The following is a 10,879-nucleotide window of genomic DNA, read 5'->3' as shown; positions in this document are numbered from 1 at the left end:
ATTAAGAAAACTAAGATCATGGCATCCGGTCCTCTCACTTCCTGGCAAATAGATGGGGAAGAAATGGAGGTAGTGACAGATTTTATTTTCCTCTGCTCCAAGATCACCGCAGACGGGGACTGCAGCCATGAAATTAAAAGACGCTTGCTCCTGGGGAGGAAAGCTGTGGCAAATCTAGGCAGCATACTAAAAAGCAGAGACATCACCCTGCCAACAAAAGTGTGTATAGTCAAGGCTATGGTTTTCCCAGTTGCAATGTATGGCTGTGAAAGCTGGACCATAACGAAGTCTGAGCATCAAAGGATTGAGGCCTTTGAATTGTGGTGCTGGCGGAGACTCCTGCGAGTCCCTTGGACCACAAGGCGATCAAACCGGTCAGTCCTAGAGGAGATCCACCCTGACTGCTCTTTAGAAGGCCAGATCCTGAAGATGAAACGCAAATACTTTGGCCGCCTAATGAGAAGGAAGGACTCCCTGGAGAAGAGCCTAATGCTGGGAACAATTGACGGCAAAAGAAGAAGGGGACGGCTGAGGATGAGGTGGCTGGATGGAGTCACTGAAGCAGTCGGCGTGAGCTGGGGCGTACTCTGGGGGACAGTGGAAGACAGGAAGGCCTGGAGGAATGTTGTCCATGAGGTTGCGATGGGTCGGATATGACTTCAGGACTTATATCAACAAGCACCATTTCAGCATGGAAAAGGAAAATGTATACCTAAAGTATGTAAAGGTATGTAAAATTATTTGCCCACAGGGCCGGCTGCCCTCCTAACCATACAATGTTTTAAAAAATCAAGAGAAGCAATGCAACTGTGAGCAGCCAGCAGCCCAGGTGGTGGTGCCCAGCCTGTTGACCACTGCTCCACAGCACCATCTGCTGCCTTCTGGGCAGTCAATTGTGCTGTAGGGCTCTGGACTTAGGCCCCAAGGCCCATCTACCAAGTACACTGGCATTAGCCAACCTAAATCTCAATAAAGGAAAAACACTCTCTACAAAAGGCCATAATCCGTTACACACACTTTAATCCTATGAAATCAATGAGATTGAAGCAAGCCAAAATCTATCCTGAACAGTGGCCAAAATGTTAAGAAAGAAAAGGCCCTTCACTCTGCAAATAATATTGCTAAAGGACATGAAGATACCATTTTGATAGCCACAACTGCTATTAATTTGGCAACCTTCTCATTTTAAAGGTGTGGAACCAGGTGACAGAAGATCTATTAATTAAGGTAGAAGAAACTGACATTCCCCAAAGAGATTTGGCTCTAATGAAATGAAATAAGAATATCAATGAATATGACTATAAAGGAAATGAATATAAGAAATAAATGAAATGATAGCTAAATTTGGGCAGACTATCACAACAACACCCACCCAATTTTACAGGACCAATCATCCCCCATGAAAGAGTTTGAAGGATATTCAGAGATGCTGAGTTTGGGAAAACCTGTTTACAGTTTTTAGGAGAATGGTCTTACATTGAACAGTGGTCTAACTGGCCCAAGTCTTCTTGCTTCTTGAATACCAGATGCAGAGTCAACAGACTGACAACTGAATCTGACCTCAACCTGAATGGGGCAGCACTGGAGGGCACAGAAAAGTATCCCTGAATCTCCACTGCCTCACACACACGAAGTCTTGTCTTGCTGCCAGCTCAAGTGGTTGTTTTCGTGCTGGGTGGAAAATGGGATTGCAGCCTTCCAGGGTCCCCAAGATCTCAGTGCAGCTGCATGACAGGCCAGCTCAACAGCAGTAGCCTCACTTTCAGGGCCTTTTCCATGTACTGCCCTAATCAACATTGCTAAAAAAGAAGCACCTGCAACCCTTGTCAGTTGCTGGCCAAACTTTTAATGTACATTTTCATCATCCTTGTAAGAGCTACAGAGATGACTTAAAGTAAAAGATACAGTTGTAACTTGAAATTTGCTAATGGTGGTGGGGGAAATCTTATTCAGCATTCAAGGGGACATGCAAAGAGTATGCCAGGATTCCATTTGGAAGAACCAATGGAAGAGTGAGTGAAAATCTACATCCCTGGATCCCAGATGTACAGATTAAATGCTGGATGCAGATTTTGCTTTCTGCAGCAGCTCTGCCTCCACTGCAGCACATCTTCACTTTTACTTGTTTCCATGTACTGTTCACAGCTGCAGTATGAGAGCCATTGCATCTTTCTAAAATACTTAGAAAATGTCTTATTTCATTTGCGAAACTTAATGCAACGTATTCATAAAATTTTTGATTCACCTACAGAACAGGTGGGTAATCTGAAATGTATGTACTACTGACCTGAATGACAGTATCATGCACACATTTTATACTCTCCAATTAAAACCAGTTGGAAGTAACAGCACCTGGCTTGGTTAGGAATTAGGATAGCTCCAAAGTATGATAAACAATTCTGAAAAATAATTGCTTTTAGCATGATGAAACCTTTTTAAAATTCAGCTGTTTAATTTAAGGTTGTAACCAGTTTCTCCGATGGAAACTCTGGGCATTTCACATGGGCATGTCATGTAAATATTCATGAACATTTCTAGCATGGACATTTAGCACAGGGAAGTCTGTTTCCGGTTGAACTAATGACTGCTATGCAGCTATAAAATTCACTAAGCCTCCTTGTTCAAGAACATAATGCCATAATCCTCCATGAAATTATCTGAGCCTGATGAGGAGTTTTGATTTTAGATCTTCAAAATTCAAACAGTAAGGAGACAATGTTTCTTGAGGTTTTGTTTAGCTGTTTGTTATTTTTACCTCAGTGGCCACAATCCTCCTTCCCCAAGAGTTTGCTTTATTTCGAAAGGCAACGAAAACAAAGACACTTATAGCACCTTAACCAGTAACAAAACTGGAGATTCCTCTCACTTTCTCTGTGTCTACAAGTAATTGCCTCCTAGCTACCTATTATTAATCATATTAGAAACATAGAAACAGAGCGAGTCAGAAGGGGTCTCTTGGGCCATCTAGTCTGACCTCCGGCACCAGCCGGCTCCGCTCACGACATGCCCACCATGTGCACATCCAGCCTATCCTTGAATACCCGCACCAATGGGGCCTCAATGACCTCTCATGGAAGCCCATTCCACACCCTTGGGGTCCAAACTGTCAGGAAGCGCTTCCTGGCATCCAAATGGAACCTTGGCTCCCTGAGCTTTGCTCTGTTGGAGCACATTCTGCCTTCCTCTGCAGGGGAGAACAGGTCTCTACCCATCTCCATGCGACATCCCCTCACATACCTGTATGTCACCAACATATCCCCTCTGAGTCTCCTCTTCTCCAGGCTGAAGAGACCCAGTTCCCTCAGTCTCGACTCATACGGCATCCCCTGCAAACCGGCCACCAACCTTGTGGCCCTACGCTGCACTGACTCCAACCTGGCTATATCCTTTCTGTAATGAGGGGCCCAAAACTGAGCACAATACTCCAGTTGTGGGCACAACAGAGTCATGTAGAGTGGTAGTAATACCCCTCTTGATCTAGAAGCCACACTTCTGGCTATGCAACCAAGGGTGGCGTTCACCCTCTTGACCACCGCATCACACTGCTGACTCATGTTTAGCCTGCAGTCAACCAGCACCCCGAGGTCCCTTTCACAAATTCTGCTCTCCAGCCACTTGTCACCTAACCTGTACTTATGACACCTATTCCTATGCCCCAAGTGCAAGACCTTGCACTTACCCACATTGAACGCCATCCTGTTGTCTCCTGTCCACTTTCATAGTCTGTCCAGATCCTTTTGGATCTGGAGTACCTGCTCCTCAGTTGTGGCCACTGCTCCAGTTTTAGTGTCATCTGCGAATTTGATCAGCAGACTGTTCACCCCTTCTTCCATGTCGTTAATGAAAAGATTAAACAGGATCGGCCCCAGGACAGAGCCATGGGGACCCCGCTTGTCACTGGCCACCATCCCGATGATTCCCGGCTAACGGTTACCTTCTGCTTTTGGTCAGTCAACCATGCCCTAATCCACGGGACAGTGCTTTGTTGTATTCCAAAACTCCTCAGTTTCTCCACCAGGATATCATGGGGCACTTTGTCAAAGGCCTTGCTGAAATCCAGGTATACCACATCCACTGCATCCCCTACATCTAGCCATCTCGAAACCTTGTCATAGAATTCCACAAGGTTTGTCTGGCAGAACCTGTTTTTGCGGAAGCTGTGTTGTGTAGCCGTCAGTCTCCCTTCCCTATCTAGCATCACTAGATCTCTCTCCATTATGAGCCTTTCCATTGTTTTTCCTACAATGGATGTAAGGCTAACAGGTCTATAATTCCCCATGTCCCTTCTACTACCATTTTTGAAAATTGGGACCACTGATGCCACCCTCCAGTCCTCTGGTACTTCACCCGTTCTCCATGCGGCCTCAAAAATAAAGGCCAGCGGGCGTGAGAGAACCCCTGCCAACTCTCTAAGTACTCTTGGGTGTAACCCATCAGGGTCTGGAGCCTTTGTAATGTCCAATGCCCTGAGGAGCCCCTCAACTTCAAGGGGGGGGTGACTCTAATCTGTGCCCTTTAAGTCCCCAGCCTCATCTAATCTCCTATGTGGATATCCCCAGTCCTGCTTTGGGGAGAACACAGAGGCAAAATAGTCATTTAGCATCTGTGCCTGTTCCCTCATATCAGTCACTGGATCTCCTTCCTCCTTATTTAGTGGTCCCACCACTTGCCTCCCCTTCCTCTTCCTATTTACATGCTGAAAGAAGCCCTTTTTGTTGCTCTTGATATTCTTGGCAAGTCACAGCTCGTAATCAGCCTTAGCCTTGCGAAGAATCCTTCTGCAACGGGCCTCCTCCTCCCTTTTGTCTATTTGCCCCAGTACCCATTTCCTACAGAGTTTCCTCTTTCGTCTAATCCCTCTAACCACCTCCTTTCGCATCCATGGCAGTGCTCTCCTCCACCTCCCCACCTTACTGACTAGAGGTATCGTCAAGGCTTGCACCTCCAAAACCTCCCTTTTGAGTGCTATCCACCCCTCCTCAACTCGGTTACCTTCCAGTAACCTATCCCAGGAGACTTTCCCCAGTGTGGCCTTCAGTTGGCCCTCTTGAAGTCCCAGCTTCTAGTGCTCGACCTGCTGCACGTCCCCAGTCCCCTGATCTCAAAGCAAAGGATGGAGTGATCACTCGCATCCAGAGCTCCCCTAATCTGTACTTCATCTATCAGCTCCTTATTTTCAGTGTTCTTTCATTATTACATCTTTTAAATCGGAGAATTTGTGAGGGTTCCTTGCTGTATATACCTGAGGTTGTTTGACAGTGCAAGAAGTGGGAGTGAATTGCTTTCAGTACTTAAAGCTGTAGATCAGGAGAATACTTAAAGGACCCGGTATTCATATGCAGGTAGTCAACACCTCTGGCTTTCTGCAGCTATTGAGTTGCATTCCTCCTCCACCCGCCCTCCAAAACTAAAGCCTAAGAGAAGTAACCTTATCCTTTCCAGTTCTTAAAATCAGCTTGAAAGAACAATAAGGAATGCCTGACTCACCTTATTGGTTCCCCCACTTGGCCAATCACATCTCAACTCAGCCTTCCCCAAATCTCGTGCTCTCTGTGAATTATGGGAATTGCAGTCCAGCCAGTTCTTGATCTACTTTTAGTAAGTACCATTAAGCAATGTTGCTGCAAGACACGGTCATACTGGCTAGGAATGATGGGAATTAAGGTCCAACTCATCTAGGAGATATCAGGTCAGGAAAGAATGTTTTAATGAATGTTTCAGGAGAATCGCCATATCCCACCAATTAAATCAAGCATTTAATCTACTGTGATTTGTTTTTAATGACTGTACACATTCCCCTCTGACCTCCAGCTTAGAGCCGTTTACCAGCTGACCTTTGTCTTGCTCCGTGTAGAAATCTCTGGAACTACAGCTGAAAGTCTGTGAGTGATCAATACTAATATGTTAAACTAATACATTAATGAGGCTTTCTTATAGACTGACCATTATTTCTACTCTGTTCCTGCCAGCGGCCCTACAAGAGAGGAATGCCATTAACCAGAGGGGCCTTTTCTCTCACTGTTCCACCACGGCATGGACATTAGCCCCACAAAAGCTGAGATGGAAGCTTAAGCCAGGCCAAACAGTGGCTTTCAAGGGGCAGCCTTTGTAAGCCACAGCTCCTTGGGGACCAAGCAGAAAACACACTGCTTTAATCAGCAGCCTCACAAGATGTCTGCTCACCATCTGCCATTGTTGTAAAGTCATCTGCTCCATATCCTTTCAAGCCCCACATGGAAATACAGCAAAGACACTAAAGCACCTGTTTCCCACTCAACAACCAACAGTGATGAGGAAGCACCAGGGAAATGAGATTGCACTCATTTTAATTTGCATTTTTAAAAGAACAAACAACATTAAAACTAAGAGCAGGCATAATTCCCAGTTAAATCCCATGCTGCTGTTTTAACTGCTGACACATTTTTGCAACAACAGTTAAAGAAAGACAAGCAACATTGCAACACCAAGATCAGGAAAAATTGCCTTGCAAACTTTTCATCACCCCATTATCTTACACCTTAGAATCCAATGGAGTATAAGGACTGTAATAGTACAGACTTAGAAGGGAAAGATGAGGAATACAATGAGATTTAAATCCTACACAGTGCAGTTTTGCAGCACCCTTGATCCCATTAAGGTATGACTTCTTCCTCATTCAAATTATTCACACCTGTCCTGAGAAGGGACATGCCAGACCAAGGAGAATCTCAGGGCCAGAGGAACCAGACATTATGCAGAGCACAGCCTGGACTATCACATCTGTTGAAAAAGGAAAATTGAGAGTGTGCATGGGGCTTGGGCTTTTTCTTAGGACTGGAGTGTATAATAAGAATATGGGGTTTCCTCCCCAACACAGCTGGAACAAATCACCATCTCATGCCTTCTATTAATCCCAAGGGGCAACCACCATTGGTTCGAACAGAAGCTTCCCTTCCAGGGTTAATAGAAGACCAGCCAGGGAGGAGAAATTTTATTATAAGCTAAGAAATAAATGGTTCACTTTCCATCTAGTTTGGCACTCAGTGTAGATTTTTATAGGAAGAGAGAAGCATTTTAAAGGTAGGAGATCCAGGAATCAACATAGTGATGGGTGGGTGGTCTGCCTTACAGTGGACAGTCCTCTGTTTGAAGATCTCATCTAGATCTGGGCCAGGCTCAAAGACCCATTAGACAGGAGAGAAACAGAGATGCTGAAGTTGCCCATCCATGGTCAGCAGTACCTGTAGACTTCCTCAGTATCATGATATCTATTGTATCTCTGTGTTGATTTAAATCATAGAGTCTAATTCCCATCATTTCCTATATATTAGCATGCATAAATGGTTGTCCTTTTTTTTGGTGATGCATTTCCTCCTTTTTGACAAAGTAGCCATCCTAATCTACATGTTCACAGTAAATTCCAAAATAATGTCCCTTAACACTGGATCTGGTAGTTCCAACATAAACCTGAAATCAGAGTCCTCAATATAAAAAGACCAAATGTCTTTGCTTTTAAATATTTTAAAAATGTTGATAGTTATATAGATAATAACTAGTAAGTTAGATTTCTTGACTTGCTACAGCTTCCAGCCACTGCACTGGAGAGGATAGAATTTAATCAATGTTTGCACAATGTCTTGAACATCTATAAGTTTGGGCTACCATAATATTAATATGTATGTGTCTGCCTTACTTCTCTTGTCTCTAAAACAGTTTTTCACCCTTGGTAGTTAGTCTTCAGCCTAACAGGACAATGCTAACCAATTCAAAGAAGAAGTGAACCTTATTTTACAGTCCTGGGCAAAAGAGAAAATTAGCTTTTCATTAAAGGACTCACTTGGAAAAAAAATGCTGAAACTGATACCACCACCGGAATCCTTGCCTTGCCTTGCCTTGCCTTGCCATTTTATAATGGCCTTTGCATTAGCAGCTGGCTGGGGAGGCCACTGATGTCCATTTACTTTAGTAAAGATTGTTATTGAATGAAACCTTTAATGGCAGGGTGGTGTTTATGATCCTGCTCAGCTAAGAGCTCTGAGCCTTGTCTTAGAATAGTCTTTCTCTCCACCTTGACAGCTATTAGAGAATCAATACAGGTAATATGTCAGGCAATGGTCAGCACTCATGTAAACAGTAAGGTAGGGCTGAAATAGAAACTGACAGGTAGCCACTTAGAGAGAGTCTGTGGGTCAAACACGTTGAAAAGTGAAGCTTCTCGAGGGAGCACCATGAGCATGAGCAGCGGCAGCAGCAACATTCCCTGGCTAGCTCTGGAATGGGAGAGACAGCGCGAAGCCCAGGCACACTTCAAACCACTGCTGCATTTCTCCTTGCAGCAAGGGAGGCGGGGTGATGTCCAAATTGCTACTGCAGAATCAGTATGCTAGTTCCATGGCTGGGGAGGGGCTTTGGGTGCAGTGAGAACAAGCTCTTTCCAGGGAATATAACCCAAACTAGCCAAGGATATTCTCTGTCACATTATTTAACCGTCTGAAATCGCTGCTTCTGCCTGCCGTTCACAGCACTTTTTGTTTGCTGTGCCCTAACAGTGCTGCGGGGCCACCCCTAGGGTTAACAGAGAGCAGGGACTGCCTGTGCTAGCAGATGCTGGGAGGTGAGAGGGAGTGGTGGAGAGGTCCTGGGAGGACAAAGGTGTGTGCCACGCAGGCTGTGCTGTGCTGTGCTGCCTAAGATAACCAGTTGCCTTCAAGTACAATAATGAGACTATCCTGTTGCCAGTTTTGAAATAAGGTTGAGCTGCGACTCCATTCAATTTCTGTACACAGCATGGATAGGGGAGTGACACCTTGCCCCTACTGGGGCCAGCTTTGGGTGGTTGTATGTATGAAGGATTTTTGTTGTCCATATTGAACTTAGTTATCCACATATGGGCATGCAGCAGGTTCGGAAGCGACAAGGCAATCACTGCCCTTCTCAAGTTGGAGCTGCAACATTCACAGCATTTTTCACAGTACAGAAATCTTATGTGATGTTCCTATGCTTTCATATTTCATACCGGGAGACTAGAAAGCTCTAGACAGTGTGTAGGGGGCCATAGGATGATTTGGGTTTCCAGGTCCAAGATCAGAGACAAAGCTCCATCCTACCTACCTCGCAGCTGGTGCAGAAAGAATTGCACTGGCTGTCATTCCAAGGTTGGAAACTCAACTTCATCGAGAGCTCTTGCAGATTTGCCTTGATATTTTTTCTGGTTGTTTCTTAAGAATAACAGGACAGAAAACTGGAGAGTATGGGTGTTACCTATAGATAATATTATCCTATCATCCTCTCTAGTCATTATAACTGTGCTAGGCTTGGCTTAATCACAGCACCCACTACTAGGACAAGCATCTGTTTTTGTTTTCTTCCGTACTTTTGCAAGCTTACCCCAAATCTTTCTTTCCATCTCCCATCATGTTCGAGCTCCTCACTTGCTTAACTCCAACCTTCTCATCAACTCTGTGCTGAGAAGTTCAGCCTAGATGTTACACACACATCTGCAGCCTCGCTCACATGCTATGGTTCCTGGTTAATCTACTGGGGTACTTGGCTGATTTCAGCACAACTTGAACTTAGTACATGAATTCTCACCTGATCCACTTCAAATACATTTCTGGTCAACATGTTACACTTTCCCATTGTTTTGAATTTTATAATGTGCATTCCACCAGCTCATCATTCTGATTAATGAATATTTAATTTGAATTCCTATCAGGAAACTTCTCCCAACCTAAATCTACCCAGATTCTATTATCAACTTCCTGTCCCATTATTCTTGAGAAACAGCCAGAAAAAATGCTGTCAAGGCAAATCTGCAAGAGCCCTCTATGAAGCTGAGTCCCCAGCCTTCCATGCACCCATCACTTGATTGGTATTCCTTCAGCCTATCACAACTTCTCAATGAGATAATGGGGACATGGGGTGGGGAGGAGATGGCCTCCCTTAGGAATCTGCAGTTGGAGAATGCTAATCTCCAGCATTCAAGGAGGAAGCTGCATATGGTAGAATGATTTTCCTTGTTTAATAAACAGTTTGCTTTAATCAGTATTTGTTTGCTGCATTATCTGTAGCTCACTAATCTCTTGGTTGCTTTCTTCTATCCCTTGGGAGAATGAATTCTTCTCTTTTAGTTCCCTCCCCCTCCAACATCCCATTAAGTACAGTAGAACAAGAGCTACTGAAAAGGAGGAAACATCTGAACATTTGGTGACATACTGGACTCAGCACAAGGGCAGCAGATGTCACTGGGATGGCTTTTGTTGTGCTGCAGTTGCAGCCTGAGCTTTAGGACCATACTACCGTTTTAGTAGTTCTATTGTTATTCACATTTCAGGCGGTTCCATTCATCTCCCTTTAAAGCCCAACAAAATATCTCAGATTGCCAGAACCTCTGGGTTTGTGCTTAGATCACTCCCCATTTAACATTTAAAGTACTCTTACAGAGGTAATGCATAACAGTGAAATATATTGGCTGCTCCTATAGGTAAGATTAATTACAGTAACCTTCATTTCTTTTTCAGCAGATAGATACTCAACATCTCAGACTGAAAGATATAGGTGGAAAATACTATAAGCAAAACCAACTCTCTAGAATAGAAGTTACACTAACTGGTCTCTAATCCCCTAAAATTGGCACTATATTCCTCCAGTTCTCTGGGATAGAGGTCCTGCTAAACATTTCTGTTAGAAGATCCACAATTTCACATGAGTACGTTAAATTTTCTCCTTCATGGAGCACTGCCTTGTCGTGGCGAAGGAGCTTGTGTAGCTCGAAGCTATGAGCTAGGCCGTGCAGGGTCACCCAAGACAGACAGGTCATAGCAGAGAGCTCTGACAAAACGTGATCCACTGGAGAAGGAAATGGCAACCCACTCCAGTATCTTTGCCATGAAAACCCCAC

This window comes from Varanus komodoensis, unplaced genomic scaffold (assembly GCF_004798865.1).
Source record: "Varanus komodoensis strain SLA01 unplaced genomic scaffold, ASM479886v1 scaffold14_1, whole genome shotgun sequence".
Classification (NCBI taxonomy): domain Eukaryota; kingdom Metazoa; phylum Chordata; class Lepidosauria; order Squamata; family Varanidae; genus Varanus; species Varanus komodoensis.
The sequence above is the reverse complement of the archived record's forward strand: the minus strand, read 5'-3'. Positions refer to the sequence as shown.